This window comes from Dermacentor albipictus, chromosome 3 (assembly GCF_038994185.2).
Source record: "Dermacentor albipictus isolate Rhodes 1998 colony chromosome 3, USDA_Dalb.pri_finalv2, whole genome shotgun sequence".
Lineage (NCBI taxonomy): Eukaryota > Metazoa > Arthropoda > Arachnida > Ixodida > Ixodidae > Dermacentor > Dermacentor albipictus.
The window spans coordinates 141,120,980-141,142,828 of record NC_091823.1 but is presented as its reverse complement, the minus strand read 5'-3'; the positions used below and the strand labels follow the sequence as shown (position 1 = coordinate 141,142,828).

The 21,849-nt window shown below is 46.2% G+C and overlaps 1 protein-coding gene and 3 non-coding genes across 4 annotated transcripts in view; all 4 read right to left on the bottom strand.

Moving 5' to 3' along the window:
* Positions 1–21,849, bottom strand: part of LOC135905341 (endothelin-converting enzyme 2-like) — a 194,736-nt gene that overhangs the window by 157,716 nt on the left and 15,171 nt on the right. The gene's annotated exons all lie outside the window — the stretch shown is intronic.
* TRNAG-GCC (transfer RNA glycine (anticodon GCC)) lies at positions 2,770–2,840 on the bottom strand. Its single transcript has one exon. It is a non-coding gene; the product is annotated as a tRNA-Gly (tRNA).
* Positions 9,196–9,266, bottom strand: TRNAG-GCC (transfer RNA glycine (anticodon GCC)). Its single transcript has one exon. It is a non-coding gene; the product is annotated as a tRNA-Gly (tRNA).
* Positions 21,305–21,375, bottom strand: TRNAG-GCC (transfer RNA glycine (anticodon GCC)). The gene has a single exon. It is a non-coding gene; the product is annotated as a tRNA-Gly (tRNA).

The following is a 21,849-nucleotide window of genomic DNA, read 5'->3' as shown; positions in this document are numbered from 1 at the left end:
AAATTCACCTGGTAACTTTCACAATTACATAGATGAACTGTTGCTGCTGTCTATGCTTAAAGGGGCCCTGAACCGGCCCTCGTGCTGGTGATATTACATAGTCCGCGGGTAGCATACGCTGCTGCATACACCTCAGCCAAGTTTTGCTGTCGTACGCGATGTGGAGCTCGCCAGCGGATTGCGAAGTCACCTTTCTCTCAAACGCTCTCTTTTCAACAGAATGATCTCTCCTCACCCTCTCTGACCGTTATATTTCGTCATCTGACCCTTTGTTTTGTCATTCCTTTCGACGGCTGCTATTGGCCCATAGCTGACATTAGGCTGCGGTAGGCTACATTAGTAGATAGTAAGTAAGCTTGTTCCTTGTCCCTTTTAACACAGGGCAGGCGTTTGAGGTTCCACAGGAAAATAAAGTTTTGTGCTGTCTCTCACCGTTCACTCTGGTTTTCTTTTTTTGTTCGTGTACTGCAGAATTTCACCACAATTTTGCAGATCTATCTATGAGCACCCTCCCCCCCCTTTCTTCACAGTTCCGCAGACAATGCTGCGCCAAGACAAGCCGAGCCACGTTTGGCGTCGCCAATTGAGTGGTATGGCGGCGCATGGGTGGCGTCTCGTAGCCTGCAGCCAACGCTTTGGGTACCGTCTCACGGGCAGATCTGGCTGGGCTCCACGCGGGTCTTCAGGAAGTATTGGCGACAGCTCCACCAGGTGTTATGTGGCTCCACTCTGCCCTCTGCGCAGCCGTCGTGTGCATCGGTGTCCAATAGGTGGTGTGCCGGTGTGTGCGGTTGGCAAAGGTGGTGTGTTGGGCGTTAACACCCCCCCCCCCCCCCCGGTCTGCTTTCGGTTTGTCTGCAGAGCCATTCCTACCGCAGCAATAGGTTCTTCGTTGACTGAATCCGATCGATTTGTGACTCACCCATTTAACCAGACAGCCCCAGGAGTTCAGTCAAACTTGGCGGTGTTCGGGGTTTATGATGCAGGCCTGGGCAGACCTGCAACACGTGGACAACTGTTTTTTCGGGGGCACCGCACAAACGGCACGAAGGGTCCGAGTCGAACAGTTCGTGTCGTCGATGTTGAGTGGCTAAAGATCCTGTGCAAGCTTGGAAGAGTAGTGCGCTCGGTCTGTTCCCCCTGTAGTATGTTTCCCTGCGAGGTTCCAGTTTATCTTTCGCATAGCACAATATACTGGTTTTCTTTGCGGTCGCTCTGCGCTAGATGTCTGCGCTTCTCCGTGTTATCCATTTGTTCACTTCTCTACTCTATTTGCTTTCATTTTTAGTTTCTTGGAGCTTCGGGTTTGGGCCGAATTTTGTTTCAATAGAGGCCAGTCGTTGCGTCCAGAAGGTGTTTATGCCCTTATACCGCAGGTGTAAGTATATTCGTCGGCTGTATTTGGCTTCAGGCATGAATTTCAACCTACCCATGTATTGTAATTTGGACCTTGCTTCTCGAATTTCAAACCGTGACCAGCCCAATTCGCCTGTTATGGCGGCATTGGCTGTGAAGATGTTTCCTCCCAGCAGCCATCGTCCAAGTTCGTTCTGGTGCCGGTTTAGGCATTTTATTGTCTGTGTCAAGTATGTTATTGTGTCAGTTGCATATGTTGTTGCTGGGACTGCGAGTGTTTTCCAGAGTTTGCGACCGACTGATTAAGGGTTGTACGAGGGTCGGTACACATGCCATACTCGACATTTTAGACGGTTCGATTTTGTTATGGAATCAGTTTGTTTTTCGGGGTAGTCCTTTTTGTCTGATATTTAAATTCCAAGATACTCATAAGTTGTTGTCTTTGTTATAGACTGTCTTTGTTATAGAATTTCCTTCTAGCATGAATTTTGTGTTTAAGCTCATCCATTACGCATTTTGTGCGTTGAACTTGATGTAGTCCTCAGCCGCAACACGGGAGCAGGTATCTAGGAGGTCCTGTAGGTCTGCTGCCGACTCAGCCAGAAGCACAATATCGCCAGCGAATGCCATGCATGAGATTTTTGTGTACAGCTCTTGGTGGTCTGTTGTTATTGTGTACAGTCTCACTCGAGGTCCCTCGTCATTTACGGCTTTCAGGAGGTTATTTATACAGATATTAAATAAGGTCGGTGATAGGGGACATACCTTTTATAATCCGGCTTTTAGTTTTACTTTCCTAGCCTTTAGTCCGTGGAGTTCATATACTGCTGTGCATTTTTTATAAAGTGCCTTGAGTAATTTAATAAATATTGGTCCAATTGCATGATTTCAAGCTTTCCCCATTGTTTGGGATGCGGTACGCCCCACTGCGTCGCAGGCACGGCCCACTGCGTCGTAGCCTTCGGAGTACAATGCATTGAAGAAGGTACGAGAGCTTAGTGAAATTCGTGTTTGATGGCCAATAACTTCGCTTCTGTTGAACGCGTTGAAGTCTTTTTTTTTTTTGTGGCAACGTGTTTCTGAAAAAGCATATTTTAATATCAAATGCCTTTCTCCACTTCGATAAAAAGTGGTTCAGGGCCCCTTTAATACTAGTGCGCTTTCTAGTAAAGCGCATATGTACCGTCTAACACGGCGGTAGAAGTTTAGGAAAGATCTGTGAGAATTCTTTTCGTATCAAAGTGGTGCCTCAGGCAGCCAAAATTAACCTTGTTCTTTTTACCTTTTTAGAGTGTCTTCAGTTTCAATACACATAAAGCGAAGTAATGTTCTTGTCCTTTCAAAAAATTATAGTAAAGGTAGGCACCAAATCGCGTTTCAGTAAAATCTATTCTGTTTAAAAAGAAAAGAAATTGCGTCGGCCGGGAATCGAACCCGGGCCACCCGCGTGGCAGGCGAGTATTCTACCACTGAACCACCGACGCCTACGAACGACAACTTCAGATGCTTTCCTAGGTTACCGTGAATACAACTGCCCATTGCACGGCTAAATGTAGGTCTCTGAGCCCAGCGATCGCTTGTTCGAGAAAAACCTGCTTCAGCGTTGGCCGCGTGGCGACACTGCGGGAACAAAGGCTTCCTCGGTCGCCCGCAACGCAGTTTCATGGAACGATCAAGAAAAGCACGCGTGCTCTGTTATCCTGCAGCCTGACCACGCATTCAAGACAGCGGATATTATGTACTTTTCCGTCTACGACGAAGGCCTACAACATTTCCTTCGGCGTGACGCAGGACCAGAAAACGCCGCTTTATAAAACCAGTTTTTCTTTGTTTGCCGATTTATATAAAAAGGATGCTCCGAATATAGCACTCGATTTTGGCAAAGTAGCGCCAGTGTGAGAACGTCTGTTGTAAGCAATAAATCAATGCATTACGGTTGACTTCACAATACCTGCAAGTAGAAAATCGACTCGTACGTTATTTCCCGAGCACAATTAGCCCTCTCTGTATGGAATAGCCCGTTATAATAAATCGACTGCACGATTTTCTTAAATTTCCGGTAATAGGTATATACGGTATAGTAATAAGAGCAGCGCATGCGTGATGTGGAGATGCGTGTCCTCGTGAGGCAAGTTATCTTCTTGTGCAATTTCAGTTTTCTTTCTTATTACCTCGAATTATTTTTTGCCTTTTTCGCATTTGATGTGGCTGCAGTGGGCTGTTGGGTAGGTCGACATATCGGCAGGTATACTTGTAGATATGTATGTAAAGCGTGTACGAAAGTACCAGCGAAGTGGCTTACATAACTCTTGTGTACTGACCAAGTATGAGCACCCACTGTTCAGCGTAAGAACAACAAAAGAAAAAAGGATAAGTTCTTATATAAAATCCAAACACACGATGTCGGCTCAGAGACATCTCCAAACCACGCACACCGATTTATCAACAGTAGATACGGTTAAGTATATTTCGCGAATTCTTTGATTTACTTTATTTTCCTTGACTTGGCTATTCTGTATGTATCACGGGGGGTGTGTCCGTTCTTGGTCGATCCTCAATTATTAGAACGTCCCACTTTGACACGAGTGGTACACAATCCCGAAATGCTGCGTGATACATGTCGTACAATAATTTGTTTATTTTTTTCACTCACTCACTCACTCACTCACTCACTCACTCACTCACTCACTCACTCACTCACTCACTCATTAATTTTTTTTATTTCTTTAATAGCACCTTACAGCCCTGTGGGGAGGCATTGAGTAAGGGGGGCAATATTTAAGTGCGTGTCTAATATACATTGAATGTGTAACGCATATCGAAAAGAAAAAAATACCTTATGGGGTTATACGTGCAAAAACCACAATCTGATTACGAGGGCTGCCGTAGTGGGAGACTCCCGAATGATCTTGACCACCTGGGGCTATTTTTTGTGCACCTAAATCAAAGTGCCCGTGTGTTTTCGCATTTTGCAGCCATCAGTATCAAAAAGAAACAGCAATAAAAAGAGAATTCATAAATATAGGCAACGATGGACAAGATTAAGCCTTTATAACCGACAAATGTTGGTAATTACACTAAATACCTATTATCTAAACCTGTATTTAATGGAAGAAAACTCAAACATAATACAATATAGAGGTTGCATCTTTGAAGATGGAAAAAGTACTTGAAACATAGAACAAAAAAAGACAGAAAAGGAACACGGCATATGTAATCAACGACAAAAAAAATCACGGCATTTGCAATAACGACACGTGAGACAACGAACATTACATCTTCACGCTTTATCAGCGAAATAAGGCGTGAATGGTGTAGGGCGTCGCGGAATGTGTCACACTTCGGCTTGCATGCGATGCTGTCCGGGATTGTATTCCACAACTGGACAGCGCGTGGATTTGCAGAGTGATCGAATGCACTACTTCATCCGTAAATGATTGAAACTGAAATGATTGCGAAGCCTGTGTGATGTGGAGCAGGGTCGTTTCAGGCCTGCTAGTGTTGTTCGAGTGGAATAAATGGAACACTTAAACAGTGATGGTCACGTGCCATCGTCACCATCCTTCCCTGGACAAGCATCACACACCGCCTTCGCTCACCTACTACCTGAAATCCACGTTCATTCGTCATGACAACGAGCTTTCAATTCAAAGGCAGGGAGTGTGTATAGGTTCACGTTTGGCACCCATACTTAGGCAAATTTCGTTTGCACGCTATAATAGGGGCTTACTCGCTCGCCTACAGCTGACAATCGTAAGAATATTCCGCTTTGTTGGCGACTTTTTAGTATTTTATTCAGTTGACCCTTGTGACGCGGAGTTAACTTCCAAGACAAATATTGACTCCTACAATGGGATAATGAAGGATTTTGCATTAACAACGGAAGAGCCCACACCAATGACCGTTTAAGGTTGTTAGACACTGAAATTGTTTTTAAGCCTCATCACGTTTGCTGGAGCTACTCGCCTCGCTCAAACAGAGGGCTTCTCCGGTTTTCGTCTGCACATTCTAAACTCGTAAAACGAGGCATCGCTAAGGCATGTTTGCGAGCTGCTCTAAGCGTTCGTGCGAGCATTCTGTTGAAGAGAGCTTTTCAGCACATGTCAACAGAATAACATCAGCAGGATACCTGACCAGCGTATAGTGCAGTGCTGCTGGTGGCCTTGTAAAAGGTAAACAACGCCGGAAAACAAATTATGCAGTCACCGCCTTCGAGATCTGTGCTTGCCGTCATTCCTTATGTACACCATGCTTCCAATAACATTAAGAAATTGCGGCCAAGGCAGGAGTGAGGGTGGTGTGCAATGCCCCTGATAAACAAAGCGGATTGTGCCAAATAGTCAACGTGGTGGACACTGTTGCGCGCAAAAGTTGCTATAAGAATCGTTTTGGCGGCTTCATTGACTGCACAACTCAGGTCGTCTGTAATATCCCGCTCGATTGTAAACGTTGCTATATGGAACAAACTGGGAGGTGCGTAAATGATCGCCTGCGCGAGCATTCGCTTCACTAAAAGGGAATACGAGCAGTCATCTGGCTGCCCACTGTAACACGTGATGTTGCGCCCCGAACTTTAAAGGGCCCCTGAAACGTTTCGGACAAATTTTGTAGATGCGTAGGGTACAGCTTAAGTAGAACATTCGCACCACAATTTAAGAGAAGCGTTACGTATAATAAGGCTACAAGCAATTAGAAGTTACTCTCCTCCGCAGCCACGCTTTTCCTCCTCAACTCGTTCGCCGAGCGAGCGGGGCTAAACTCCGCCTTCACTAGCCCCGCGTCACGATGCGACGTCACATCGTCCACTTCCGGGTGTTTTGGAGCCCGCCCGCGCGAAACCTCTCCGCTAGCCGCTTGGCTGTCGACCCCAAGCGAAAGCTATCGAAGCAGTGTGCGTTGCGAGCATTCTGTCGTAGCGACGAACGTGTTTGGTATTCCGTTAACCACAGGCTAGCTGGTCATTTCGGCAAATGACTGGAGGCATAAACTCAAGCTGATGAAGGAACTTTCGCGTAGACGTACGTGAGTGGCCTGATCGGTCTGTACGGTCCAGACACTTGTTGGCGCAGCGCTTAACCAGCCAAACAAAGCGCTAATATTGCTCTAACCAAGTGTGAAACATTTTAAACATTTATAAAAACAACGTGTTGATGATTACACTCCTGCGAAAAATACGCACCAGCAGCAAAAAAGAATACGCTTCGTTGCTGCTACTGCGTATGGTTGAGCTCTATGCCACCAGGTGGCTGCACCGTGCAGACATTCACATTTGCCGTTCAGCTCATCTCGGCTCATCCCGTTACGGCACAGTCAAGCGGCCAGACCCTGTCCCCTTGCGCTTATTTTTGCCCTAATACGGGACTCGCGAAACGCTATTGCGTTAGGAATCTTCCGGTGTAAAGTGACGGCCACAAACGCGCAAATCCTGGCGCCGATCGTATAGCGGCAGTCCGATGCGCAGCAGCTAGTTCGCTCGTACGCTGCCTTGCAGAGGGACACGATGTCGCAGCTTGACATATTGCCATTCGCTACGTTTGCATTCCACAAGGCAACAAAGTCGAATCATAGTGCTCGGGAAAAGACTGAGACCAACTCTGACCGCGGAGCTCTCGTCAAAATGGAGTACGTTGTAACACAAGCAGACGACACTTGCTGTGTGCCGGAAGTGCCTAAGTGTACTGAAAAATTGTTCTTGTGCATTCTTTTTATGCTACTTTCTTTTTATAAAAACAAATTAACTAGTATTCCAACTATTACGAAGATCATTTGTTTACCATAAAGTTGGAAAAATTATCGATCACGCGCCCTGGTAAGCCAATCGGATAGCTCGCCCCACTGACATCATATGGGTGATTTCGGTCATATGGGTAGGGGCGGCTTAAAATTCCGCCGAGCAGTGCGCTGCGATAGGCAGCGATGTGCATTTTTAAAACCTTATAATAAATTACTCGCTTTACGCACAGCACTTAGATGTGTCAATTAATGATCAGAAGGACCTACTCTAACGACTCAGTACGTTTGTAGAAAATCGTCAAAAGCGTTTCAGGGTCCCTTTAAGTACGAAATAACTGGCGGATATAGTGAAAAGCGCGCGCGGGAAATCTTTGGAGCATTTTGCATATTCACAAGTGGCGACGCGTGCGTCAGTTCTGCGTCATTCAAGCTCTCAAACACCATAAGTGGATTATCTACGTGGCTGACGCTTATCCTTCTTTTTCTGTTCTTTATGTGCATTCAATGATGTATTTATATGCTGCTTTTGCAAATAAAGAATTTGGTTGCTACTGCGCGCTCTGTCCTGTGCTCTTTACTAACTGGTCCTGTGTTGCGCTGTTCCTGTTTTTATTTTAAAGAGTAAAGCCGGGGAGCCATCGGGATTTGCTGTATGCATGTTGCCGAAAATATGTAATTATTCTTGTCACTTTCACAAACGATTAAAATTATATAGATAAACTGTTGGTTGCTGTCTATGCTTAAAGGAGCCCTGAACTACCCTTGCTTGGTGAAATTACGTAGTCCACGGGTAGCATACGCTGCAGTGAACATCTCAGCCAAGTTTTGCTGTCGTAGGTGGTGCGTGGAGCTCGCAAGCGGATCGCGAAGTGACCTTTCTCTCAAACGCTCTCTTTTCAACAGAAGGATATCTCCTCACTCTCTTCTGGCCGCTATATTTCGTCATCAGACGCACTAGTTCGTCATTCCCTTAAACGGCTGCTATTGGCTGATAGTTGACAAGCAGAGGTCGGCTACATGGCGTAGATACCGCGGCCGCCGCGAGGTGCCGCCACGAGGTGCCGCCACGAGTCCACTGGCTAAGCGCACTGCCGATCGCCGAGGACAAAGGTGCGTGGCTTATGTTTGTCGCGTCGTAATCACCAAAGGCGGAACTCATCGCGTCTACGTTGACATCCAAAATGAAATTTGAACTGCGCGCCACGGTGACATTTAGAAGGCGGAGCGTTGTGGGCACACCCCCCTGCGTCGTAGCCTTCGCAGTACAAGGCACTGAAGAAGGGACGGAAGCACAGTGTAGGCTGTGTTTGATGGCCAATAACTCTGTTTCTGTTGAAGGCATTGTAGTCTCTCTCTCTCTCTCTCTTTTTTTTTGCGGCAACGTCTTTCTGAAATAGCCTATTTTTTTCTTCGAATGCCTTTCTCCACTTCGATAAAAAGTGGTTCAGGGCCCCTTTAATACTAGTGCGCTTTGTATAAAGGTGCATATGTGCCGTCTAACTCTGGTGGTGGTGGTGAAAACTTTATTGAAAATGCCCGGCGATTTGGGTGGGGTGGGGCCATAAGCACCCCAGCCTAGGTGACGGCCTCGAGTCCTTGGACCCGGGCGGCTTCCTCGGCGTGCCGGACGGCCCACAGTTGATCGGCGAGGTCGTGGCTGAGCAGGGCCGCCTCCCAACACGCCCCTCGGTTCGAGACTGCCATTTCTATCCCGTTCGTCGGAGACTCCTGCTGCTTGGCTACCGGCGCATGCCCACAGCATGTGCTGCAGCGTCGCTCTGGCTCCGCACGCTTTACAGGCGTCGGACGGATATATGTCGGGGTAGCAGAGGTGAAGGATCACCGGGTTAGGATATGTGTGTGTCTGCAATTGCCTCCAGGGAATTTATTTAATTTATTTATTTAATTTATTCTGAATCAAAGTAGTGCCTCAGGCAGTCAAAATTAAGCTTGTTCTTTTCACCTTCCTGGAGTGCCCTCAGTTACAATACATATAAAGCGAAGTAATGTTCTTGTGCTTACAAAAAATCATGATAAAGCTAGACACGGAACCGCTCGTTCAAGTAATGTGTCTAATTGTGTTTAAAAAGTAAAATAAAAAGGTACTGCGTCGGCCGGGAATCGAACCCGGGCCACCCGCGTGGCAGGCGAGTATTCTACCACTGAACCACCGACGCCTATGAACGAGTACTCCAGATGCTTTCCTAAGACAGCGTGAATATAGTTGCCCATTGCCCGGCTGAATGTAGGTCACTGAACCCAGCGATCGCTTGTTCGAGAAAAACCTGCTTCAGCGTTGGCCGCGTGGCGACAATGCGGGAACAAATTTAAGGGTTCCTCGGTCGCCCACAACGCAGTTTCATGGATCGTTCAAAAAAAAAATAGAGCTCTGTTGTCGCGTAGCCTGACCACACATTGAAGACAGAGCGGATATTATTTATTTTTCCGTCAACGACGAAGGCCTGCAACATATCCTTCGGCGTTACGCATGATCAGCAAAACAGCGTTTTATAAAGCCAGGTTTTCTTTGCTTGCCGCTTTATATCAAAAGGATGCTCCCATTACAGCATGGGATTTGGCAAAGTAGCGCCAGTGAGAGAACATCTGTTATACGCATTAAGCAAGGCGTTACGGTTCACTACACGAATCCTGAAAGTTTAATATCGACTGATGCGGTATTTCCCGAGCACAATTAGACCTTTTTTTTATGGAATACGCTCCCTATACTGAATCGACTGCCTGATGTTCTTAAATTTCTGATAATAGGTAAATACGGTATAATATTTGACTTAATCGGAAGAGCAGCGTATGCGTGATGTGGAGATGCGTGTTCTGTCCCCTCGTGCGGCAAGTTATCTTCTTGTACACTTTCACTTTTGTTTCTTATTAAATCGAAGCATTTTTTGCCTTCTTCGGGTTTGATGTGATTGCTGGGGGATATAGAGTAGGTCGACATACGGGCACGTATATTGGTAGATGCAAAGCGTATACGAAAGTACCAGCGAAGTGGTTTACATAACTCTTTGTGCTGACCAAGTACGAGCACCTGTCAGCGTAACAACTAAAGGAAAAAAGATAACTTCTTATATAAAACCCCAACACACGATGTGGGCTCACAGATGTCTCCAAAGCACGTACACCAATTTGTGAACAGAAAATATTGTCAAATACATTTCGTGGGTTCCTTGATTTACTTTATTTTCTTTGACTTGGCTATTCTGTATAATTCACTGGGGTTGTGTCCATTTTTGGTCGATTCTCCATTATTAGAACGTCCCACGTTGACACGAGGGGTAGAGAATCCCGAAATGTTGCGTGGTACGTGTCGTACAATTATTTGTTTATTCATTCACTCACTCACTCATTTATTTATTATTATTTTTTAATAATACTATACAGCCCTGTGTGGAGGCATTGAGTAAGGGGGGCAATATTTGAGTGCAGTCTAAAATGCACTGAATGTCTAACATATATCGAAAACAAAAAAACCTGTGGGGTTTTACGTGCAAAAACTACAATCTGATTACGGGGCACGCCGTAGTGGGGGACTCCGGAATGATCTTTACCACCTGGGGTTCTTTAACTTGCACCTAAATCAAAGCAGACGCGTATTTTCGCATTTCGCCCCCATCATTATCGAAAAGAAGAAACAGCAAAAAAAAAGTACAAAGTATTTCGTAGTTATACGCAACGCTGGAGAACATTAAACCTTTTTTACTGATAAATGTTGATAATTTCACTAAATACCTTCTATCTAAACGTGTATTTAAAGAAAGAAAACTCGAACATATTACAATATCGAGGTTGCATCTTTCAAGATGGAAAAAGTACTTCAAACAGACAACAAAAAAAGGGAACAATAAAGGAACACGGCAAATGTAATAAATGACAAAAGAAATCACTGCATTTGCAACAACGACATGTGAGACAACGAACACCACATCATCACGCTTTATCAGCAAAATAAAGCGTGAATGGTGTAGGGCGTCGCGGTATGTATCACACTTCGACTTGCATGCGATGTCGTCTGGGAGTGAATTTCACAACTGGACTGCACGTGGAATTGCAGAGTAATCGAATGCGCGAGTTTATCCGTAAATGCGGGCATAGCTTAAATGATTGCGAAGCCTTTGTGACGTGGAGCGGGGTCGTTTCAAGCCTGCTAGTGTTGTTCGGGTGGAATAAATGAAATTGTTAAAGAGTGATGGTCACGTGCCATCGTCACCATCCTTCCCTCGACAAGCATCCATGCACCGCCTTCGCTCACCTACTACCTGAAATTTACATTCATTTGTCATGACAATAAGCTTTCAATTCAAAGACAGGGAGTGTGTATTGGTTCATGTTTGGCACCCATACATAGCGAAATTTTGTTTGCACGCTCTGATAGGGGCTTAATCGCTCGCCTGCAGCTGACAACCGTAAGAATATTCCGCTTTGTTCGCGACCTTTTAGTATTTTATTCAGTTGACCCTTGTGACGTGGAGTTAACTTCCAAGACAAATATTGACGCCTACAATGAGATAATGAAGGATTTTGCATTAACAATGAAATAGCCCACACCAATGACCATTTAATGTTTTTAGACACTGAAATTGTTTTTAAACCTCGTCACGTTTGTTGGAGCTACTGGCCTCGCTCAAAAAGAGAGGGCTACTCCCGTTTTCGTCGGCATACTCCCAACTCGTAAAATGAGGCATCGCCAAGGCATGTTTGCGAGCTGCTCTTAAAGGGACGCTAAAGTGAAAAATGATTTCTTCGGCATCAGTAAATTACCGTTCTACAACACCAAAAACACCACTCTTACAGCGATAAGATGTTTGCTAACCAGAAAAAGCGCAAGAACTAAAAACGGGTGGCGACGCCTACTTGAGTTCCCGCACCTGAGGGCTGCGACGTCTTGGATTTTGATGGCATTTTCTAGGGCCTACTAATTATACATAGCTGTATAATTATACATAGCTTATACTAATTATACATAGCTGTGCAGATTGATTAAATTGTGTTCTAAAGGAACTAAATATTAAACATTGCAAGTTTCGGGAACCTTTATTCAGCCAAAGTGGCCCAAATGCGAAAACATACTTTGGAATCCCTGACGTCACGCTGACGTACCGGCGCTGGGGTTTCGGCGCGAAATTGAAATACTGATACTTGGACCTTCATTTTCTCATGTAATAATCAAACTATTTTTTTAAATGACTGCCTGCAGGGTTCTCAAACAATGCTCCATTAGTGTAAACTAATTTATTGTTTCGCTTTAGTGTCCCTTTAAGCGTTCGTGCGAGCATTCTGTAGAAGAGAGCTTTTCAGCACAAGTCAACAGACTAACATCAGCAGGCTACCCGACATAGGGCGCGCGGAGAGCCTTTCCTCCTCTCTGGCTGGGCGATCCGCCGCGGCGCTGCTTGAAAGTATTGCTGTCTCGTGCTGCGGAACGATTTCGAGATGCTTTAGATGGTAGTTTGTGAAATTTTACGCCATGTCCGTTCATATAAGGTCGTTAGGGAAGCCTTTCGGTGGATCGGTAACTACAGTAGGCTGAAATATCTTTTTGGGGCGCTGAAATGTGACGCGCTTTATCAGCCGCGGTGTACGCAAATTATCAGTCGCGGTGTTTGTATGTGTTGTGAAATATTTTGCTCATATCGGTTTTAATTCAACAAAGAAAACCGGTGTCTCTTTATTAGCAGCATTAAATGGTAAATTTGCTCACTATCTGATCGCTTGGCGTAGGGAGTAAAGCATAAGAGCGCATGCTCGTGCACGGCCAACCTAGCTAGGCAACCACGAAACATCTAAGCGGCAGGCGCTATCAAATATTTGTGATGCACCGGCGTCGTTCTCGCGCATTTCAAGTCTAGCAGGCTTCAAATTACCATATGTCTACGCTAGCCTTCCTGCATGGAGCCGATGGCGCTGCTCAACACAGCGATCACTGCAGGTTGGTGGACCAGCACAATACATACGTAAGCTATGCGCTTCGGCATTGCCTTTTTTGACTGCATACAGCCATAATATATGAGAGGGATCGCATAAAAAGAATGCGATGCCCACTTTTGAGGACAAAATTTCTGTAATACGTGTGAGTGCGTCGTAGTGAACGGAACGAACACAACCGAAAAAAAATTTTTTTTCGGTTGTCATCCACTTTCTCGAAAAAGCAAGACAAAACGGGCTAACGCCGCAGTAGGACCTCGCATAGTCACGCGGCACAACGTTTATAAACATGCAACCGCTGATGCCGTATGCTGGGACCATGCAGTATATAGAACAAAGATATTTGTAATCCAGCACCTACCACTGCTTAGGACGCTCGCGCAGTTCGTAAACAGTCCCTTTGCTGGACAAGCTTAATTCAGACTGTAAGGTATGCTGCTATTACTTGCCAAAACTATTTTATTCAGGGGCGGAAACCTCATCCATTGAACCAAGTAGTCACGCAATGTAACCTGCAGCGAACAGTTTGAACGCTTGTCAAAGTATAACACCACAACTGCTATCGTAGCAGAACGGCACCCAGGCTGGTACGATCGTCGCGTATGTTTCATGACTCCTAAACCGCAGCTTAGGAATAGAGGATAATACTTCAATAAGGTCACATTAGTGATTCGAACATTCAGAAATACACTATTGATCTCCGAGGCTGATTGCAGGCTCAAATATACGCGCGCACGTCGCGCTGCGTGTTCCGTCCACCTCAACGCCAGCAGAAATTCCGGCCATGACGCATTAAGCCACTTCAGCCCGTCTCACAGAACTGTTTACCACGTAGAAAACGCGCGTCATTCTAAACAGACCGCACGACCGCGAAAACAAGCGCCAGAACCTACCGCCGAGCGTATACCTGCCATGCAAAAGACCGCTTTCACCCAAGCCAGTATGGCACTGCTCATAAGCGGCACCACTGCGTTCACAATATGGCGGCGCCTACGAAAAAACGGTCTATAGTGCAGTGCTGCTGGTGGCCTTGTAAAAGGTAAAGAACGCCGGAAGACAAACTATGCAGTCACCGGCTTCGAGATCTAGGCTTGCCGTCATTCCTTATGTACACCGTGCTTCCCATAACATTAAGAAATTGCGGCCAATGCAGGAGTGAGGGTGGTGTGCAATGACCCTAATAAGCAGAGCAGATTGGGCAAAATAGTCAACGTGGTGGATACCGTACCGCGGAAAAGTTGCTATAAGAATAATTTTGGCGGCTTCATTGACTGCGCAACGCAGGTCGTCTATAAAATCCTGCTCGATTGTAAGCGTTGCTATCTTGGGCAAACGGGCAGCTACATTAATGATCGCCTGCGCGAGCATGCGCTTCACTAAAAGGAAATCCGCGCAGTCATCTGGCTGCCCACTGTAACACGTGAGGTTGCTCCCCGACCTTTAAGTATGGTATAATTGGCGGATATAGTGAAAAGCGTGCGCGGGAAATCTTTGAAGCATTTGGGGAACGCCAGGTAGCGTCGAGGAGTGAAGACGTGTTTACGCCGGCTCCGCGAACAACCAAGGATTCTGGTGGTTTTTCTGGCAAAATGATCTGCGAAAGTGCTAAAATCGATTTTCGGAAGTGACAAGGACCCGGTGGACACAATTTTCTGTGCCTGTGAGTGGATTTTTAGTGATTTTACGGCTAAAAAACCGTGACCGGAGCACAACGCCGCGCTAAGCCTCACCTCGGCTTCGGCATGGCCACAGCCGTGGACGGCGTCGACGGGCAACGCCAAGCCAGCGGCGGCTCCCAGAGAAGCGGCGACATGGAAGTGACGGTGGAAGGCAACGAAAAGGATCCTAAGGGATCCGACAACGAAGAATGGTTCACCGTTTTGGCGAAAAGGAGGCAGAAGACCGTGCCAGCTGGCGCGGGGACGACGCTCGGACGCTCGGCGGACGCTCGGGACGACGCGCTCAAGAAGGGAGCAGGGAAGAAGGAAGCGGAGCTATCGGTAGCATCGAACCTACCGAGACTGCCTGCCACGGGCTGGAAAGTGACTCTACGACTACGAGAAGGCCTCTCGGTGCTTCAGAAGGCACCGGAAGTCAGCCTCTGAAGAGCAGTGCGAGAAAGCGTGGGCGTCAGCCTACAAGAAGCCAAGGGAGACCGCTTCGTGATAAACACCAAACAAGGTACGATCATCTACCACACGTTATCTATGGAAAATGCTAAAAGAATAAGCAAGATAGATAGGATCAGAATCGGAGATAAGGACTACGGGGTCGTCACGTACGTGAACGCCCCGGAAAGCTGTGGGCGTGGAGTTATTCACGGCATAGAGGAAATGTACTCCGATAAAGAAGTCCTAAGCAACCTCAACGAGGACGAAGACAACCCGACAATTCTAGAAGCAAAAGAATGGGCAAAACCAGAACTTTCCTCCTAACTTTTGACGACGAGGAAGTTCCACGCAAGGTTTTCTTCATGGGCGCTATTCTACGGTGCTTCTTATACAAGAAGAGGTACGAAGTATGCTACAAGTGTGGAGGACTCGGGCATAGATCAGACGTGTGTGACAATGACGAACCGAGGTGTAGAGGCTGTGGGGTAACCAGACCACAAGAAGGACATCAATGCGAACCGCAGTGCCAGCTCTGCGGCAAAAACCACGTCACCGGGGATAAGAAGTGCAGGAATTTATTCCGCACCCCGTACATCGTGAAGAAGAGACAATGGGAGCAAAAACAAGCGGCCGAGGAGGCGAACCAAGAGGAACTTCGTAAAAGCAGGCCAAGCGAGAGATCGAGCAGCATGACCAGGAGCCGTTCGGAGTCCTTCCCGAGGCTAGAGACGCCGCAACACCAGACACAACAGAAGGAAACAAGTAACAAGGTGAGCTGGTCAGACAAAGTCTCCCAGGATTCAGACAAGGATAGAGAAAACCAGGAGCTAAAAGCGCTTATTAAGAGGCAGGAAGAGCAAATCAGAATACTGATTGACGATAGGAAAAAGGAGAGAGAAGAATTTTTAAAGATAATCGAGGAGATGAAAAAAGAGAAGGGTGGAAACAGTAAGACACAGGAAGAGAGTGTAGGGGACAAAGAGCCCAAAACAGATCGGCCCCCGCTCAAAAAGAAGAGAACGGGAGAGACAGAGTCCGACAGTAAGATGGACAAAGTTACTCAGGATATTACTCTGATGAACGGAGCTATGATGCAATTCATGGAACAAACTCGAGCGGAATTAGAAAAACGCGACATCGCCCTCAAAGCAGAATTTGACAAACGCGATTTCGCTTTAAAAGCTGAATTCGATTGGTTTAGAACACAATTAATTAACATTCAAAATGCATTGGCAAAATAACACGATCTGGCAGTGGAATTGTAGGGGCTTCCTGAAAAAGAGAGCAGTCCTACAAACATTCCTAACTAACATCGATAAACCAGACGTCATTGCGTTGCAAGACTGTGGGAAAAATGCAAAATTGGCCGGCTACACAGCCTACACTGGGCAAGGAGATAACCGGCAGACAGCTATTTTAGTTAAAAGAAACTTAGCAGCAGTCCTACACGAAACTGACACAAATAATATTGATCACGTCCTAATTGAAGTAGTACCGAGGAAAAGAAAAGATAAGAGCCTATACGTTCTCAACGTATACAGCTACTAAGCAAAAAAAGAATTGTGGCTTCGATCAGCTCATCGAAAGGTCCAAAAACATTGCAGGCAACAGCCCCATAGTCATAGTCGGAGACTTTAACGCGCAACACACGGCTTGGGGGTACAAAACCTCGCAACCAAAAGGCAGGGAATTATGGGATACTATCTCCAAGCATGGACTAACCCTACTAACAGATCCTCAAATTCCGACGAGAAAAGGAAATAGCGTTTCCAGGGACACCACACCGGACCTTACTCTCATAGGGGGACACATAACCGCACGATGGTGTAACACGGGAGAGGACTTGGGAAGCGACCACAGAATTATAGAGACGGTGGTAGAACACGGCATACCAACTCCCAAACCCAAGCAGATCGAAGCAGTAAAATGGAACCTCTTTAGGGAGAAATGTGCCGAAAACGAGGAGCTCAAGGATGTAGGCAGTTGGAGCAAAGCACTCTTGGAAGCGGTTGAAGAGGCCACCGAGAAGGTGGAGGCAGACGAAACGCAAGAGGTAGTAGACCGGAAACTGGTCGGATTATGGAGGAAAAAGAAGCAGCTAGAGCAAACATTGAAAGAGAATAGAAGCAATAGAAACATTAGGAGGGCATTAGCGCACCTGAACGGAGAGATTGAAGAATACGCACTCGAAATTACGAAACGAAATTGGAATAGCATATGTGAACAGATGGATAAAAAAATTGGTAAATCAAATGCATGGCATTTATTGAGGCACCTACTTGATCCCCAAAGCATCAAATCAGAGACGCATAGAAACATGCAGAAATTAGTGTATAAATACGAAGGCAGTAACAGACAATTGTTCGCTGAAGTTAAGGATAGATATCTTAAATGTGGTCCGCAACAAACACTGCCGGACTACAAAGGGGAAGAGAACCTCCTCTTGGACAGCCCCGTCACTGTAGGAGAAGTCAGGGCCGAGCTGAATCGACTAAGAACGAAAACAGCTGCAGGACCGCACAGAATCAGCAATCGGATGTTGAGGAACCTCGATGACAAGTCAATAGTAAACCTAACAAATTTTATGCAAGGGTGTTGGGACAAGGGTAAAATCCCCAAAGAATGGAAGGAGGCTAAATTAGTCCTAATTCCAAAACCGGGGAAAAAGCTCAGTCTCGAGAACCTCAGACCAATATCCCTCACGTCATGCGTCGGGAAATTAATGGAACACGTGATACAATCTAGAATTAGCAGATACTTGGAAGACCAAGACATATACCCTGGCACAATGATAGGCTTCAGAGCACACCTATCTGCGTGCGATGTCATGCTACAGCTTAAAGAGCAAATTATCGACCACCAAACGAAGGACACGAAAGCCATCGTTGGCTTAGACGTGGCCAAAGCATTTGACAACGTAGACCACAAGGCAATCTTAGAACAATTGAATAGCCTAAACGTAGGGAGACGTACCTGCGAGTATATAAAGGACTTTCAAAATGACAGAACAGTAACGGTCAGTCTAGGGGGTAACGAGGAGAAAGGGATAGAGCTCAGCAATAAGGGGACACCGCAGGGCTCGGTGCTTTCACCCACTCTCTTTAACATAGTAATGATGGGACTCCCGCACAAACTTAAGGACTTACGGGGTCTAGAACATACGATCTATGCAGACGACATCACCCTATGGATAAATAGAGGAAGTGACGCCTACATAGAAGAAACGCTGCAAAAGGCCATGAATAGAATTGAAGAGCACTTAGAAAAAGCCGGACTTAAATGTTCCGCTACGAAGTCGGAGGCTCTCTTCATCAGTCCACAGAAAATGCGAAAGAAAATTCCTAACCACGGGATAAAACTCATGGTTAATGGGGACGCAATTCCTAACGTAAAAGCTATACGAGTGCTGGGCATGCACATTCAGGACAATCTAAGAAATACGGAAATGATTAGAAAGCTTGAAATGAGCGTGAGCCAAACTTGTCGACTCCTCAGAAGAATCGCCAACAAGAAGGCAGGCATGAGGGAGGCTAACCTATTAAGGATAGTACAGTCCTTCGCGATCAGCAAGATCACATACGCAACGCCGTACCTTAAACTAACAAGGGCCGAGAAAAACAAAATAGAAATCCTCATCAGGAAAGGAGTTAACACAGCCCTAAACCTTCCACCATGCACCTCTACGCACAGGATATTAAACATGGGCATTTCCAACACCCTAGAAGAGTTGATCGAAGCCACACTAGTCTCCCAGCAACAGAGAATAATGAGAAGCAGAGGTGGTCTGAGACTTCTAGAGAAACTAGGATACAAAACTAGCAACAAAGTAAGAAACACGGGAGCCATTCCGTCGCAAATCAGAGATAGGATACGCATACCACCACTCCCGAAGAATATGCATCCCAGTCACCATCAGGATAGGAGGAAAGACAGGGTTAAAGCACTACAAAAATCACTAGATAAAAAGCAAGGGGTTTTCTACACGGATGCAGCAGAATATGAAAGCAGACCAGGTTTTGTCTCAGTGATGACACAGGCTAACGGTGAGAACTCAAAGAGCTGCAGTACCCCGCAAAACAGAGTGGAGGTTGCAGAGGAGGAGGCCATAGCCCTAGCTTTGACTCAAAAAGGGGTCAAAATCATAGTGTCAGATTCCAAGACAGCCATCAGGAATTATACCGCTGGGAGAATCTCCAAAGAGGCGCTCAACATATTGGAGAAAGGACCAATTCCAGAAGAATTAGTAAACCTTATATGGACTCCTGCCCACGAAGGCTTGCCCGGCAACGAGAAAGCGCACGCATTGGCCCGAGAGCTTATTTACCGGTACACCAATGCAGCCTCTCCAGCCAGGGAGCCCCTACAAAAAGAAGGCATAAACACTTACAGCGAAATTCTCGCTTATTATAGAATGGGAAGGAAAACACTGCCAGAGGTGCATAAGAAACTAAGTAAGCAAGAAGAAATAACATGGAGGCAACTGCAAGCGGGGGTGATCTGCAACCCCTACATACTGAAGAGATGGCACAATAACATTGAGAACATGAACTGCAAACACTGCGGGGCAAAGGCGGACATGATCCACATAATATGGACATGTCCTAGATACCGTAAACCAGACAGGGATAGACAATCCTGGGAGACTTTAATGACCAGCTCGAAGGAAGATGTTCAGAGAGAAGTCACCCGCATGGCCCTGGACACCGCTGAGCTCCAAGGAGCATCAGCCAGCTGAAAAGGGAGGAGCAATCTGAAGAGACAGGAAGACTCCTGACAATTCGGGGCTCTTTTTGCGGGTGCAAATAAACGTTATTTCTCTCTCTTCTCTCTCTTGAAGCATTTTGCATATTCACAAGTGGCGACGCGTGCGTCAGTTCTGCGTCATTCACGCTCTCAACAAAATAACTGGATTATCTCCGTGGCTGACGCTTATCCTTGTTTTTCTGTTCTTTACGTCACATTCAATGACGTCTTTATATGCTGCTTCTGCAAATAAAACATTTGCTTGCTAGTCAGCGCTCTGTCCTGTGCTCTTTACTCGTTGCTCCTGCGTTGGGCTGTCCCTGTTTTCATTTTAAAGAGTAAAACCGGGGAGCCATCGGGATTTGCTGTATGGGTGTTGCCGAAAATATGGAATTATTCTTGTCACTTTCACTAACGATTAAAATTGTAAAGATAAACAGTTGGTTGCTGTCTATGCTTAAAGGGGCCCTGAACCAGCCTTGCTTGGTGAAATTACGTAGTCTGCGGGTAGCATACGCTGCTGCGAACATCTAAGCCAAGTTTTGCTGTCGTAGGCGGTGCGTGGAGCTCGCAAGCGGATCGCGAAGTCATCTTTCTCTCAAACGCTCTCTTTTCAACAGAAGGATATCTCCTCACTCTGTTCCGGCCGCTACATTTCGTCATCAGACGCTTTCTTTCGTCATTCCCTTAGACGGCTGCTATTGGCCAATAGCTGACATCAAGCTGCGGTCGGCTACATGGCGTAGATACGTCGGCCGCCGCGAGGTGCCGCCACGAGTCCGCTGGCCAAGTGCACTGCCGCTCGCCGAGGACAACCGCGTGTGCCTTATGTTTAGCGCGTCGTAAGCGCCAAACGCGGAAGTCCTGGCGTCTACGCTGACATCGAAAATGAAATGTGAACTGCACGCTTCGGTGACATTTAGAAGGCGGAGCGTTGTGTGCACGCCCCACTGCGTCGTAGCCTTCGCAGTACAATGCATTGAAGAAGGAACGAAAGCTTAGTGGAATTCGTGCTTGATGGCCAATAACTCTGCTGCTGTTGAACGCGTTGAAGACCTTTTTTTTTTTTGTGGCAACCTCTTTTTGAAAAAGCCTATTTTAATACGAAATGCTTTTCTCCACTTCGATAAAAAAAGTCGCTCAGGGCCCCTTTAATCCTAGTGCGCTTTGTATAAAGGCGCATATGTACCGTCTAACTCGGTGATAGAATTTTGGAAAGATCTGTGAGAATGTTTTAAATTCAAAATGTTTTAAAGCCAAAAGTAAGCTTGTTCTTTCTACCTTTCCGGAATGTATTCAGTTCCAATACATATAAGGCGAAGTAATGTTCTTGTGCTTACAAAAAAACATGATAAAGCTAGACATGGAACCGCTCGTTCCAGTAAAATGTATTGTGTTAAAAAAAAAGGTCAAAAAGAAACTGCGTCGGCCGGGAATCGAACCCGGGCCACCCGCGTGGCAGGCGAGTATTCTACCACTGAACCACCGACGCCGACGGGAGACTGCCGGAGATGGTTCCCTGGGATAGCCTGGATATAGCTGCCCATTGCCCGGCTCAATCTAGGTCACTGAGCCGTCGAGCGCTTGTTCGAGAAAACTTGCTTCGGCGTTGGCCGCGGGGCGACACTGCAGGAACAAAGGCTTCCCGGCCACCCGCGATGCAGTGTGATAGATGGTTCCAAAAATAATAGAGCTATCTGTTTGTTTACCTGAAGAAATAACTCACTTTCTGCGTACGAGATACAGATCCGAATTTTTTTAGATATCCCTTTAAAACTGCATACTTCTCATCACTTGAAGATAACGACAAATTCTGTTAAAATGCGCCCTAACCGGCCTTGTAAACAAATTCTAAAAGGAAATCCTGTGGATTAGTATGGAAGAAAAGCATTGATATCACATCTCACAAAGCAGACGGACTTTCACAATTCAATAGTGATTGCAATGGCTTTTTTTATACGTGTTT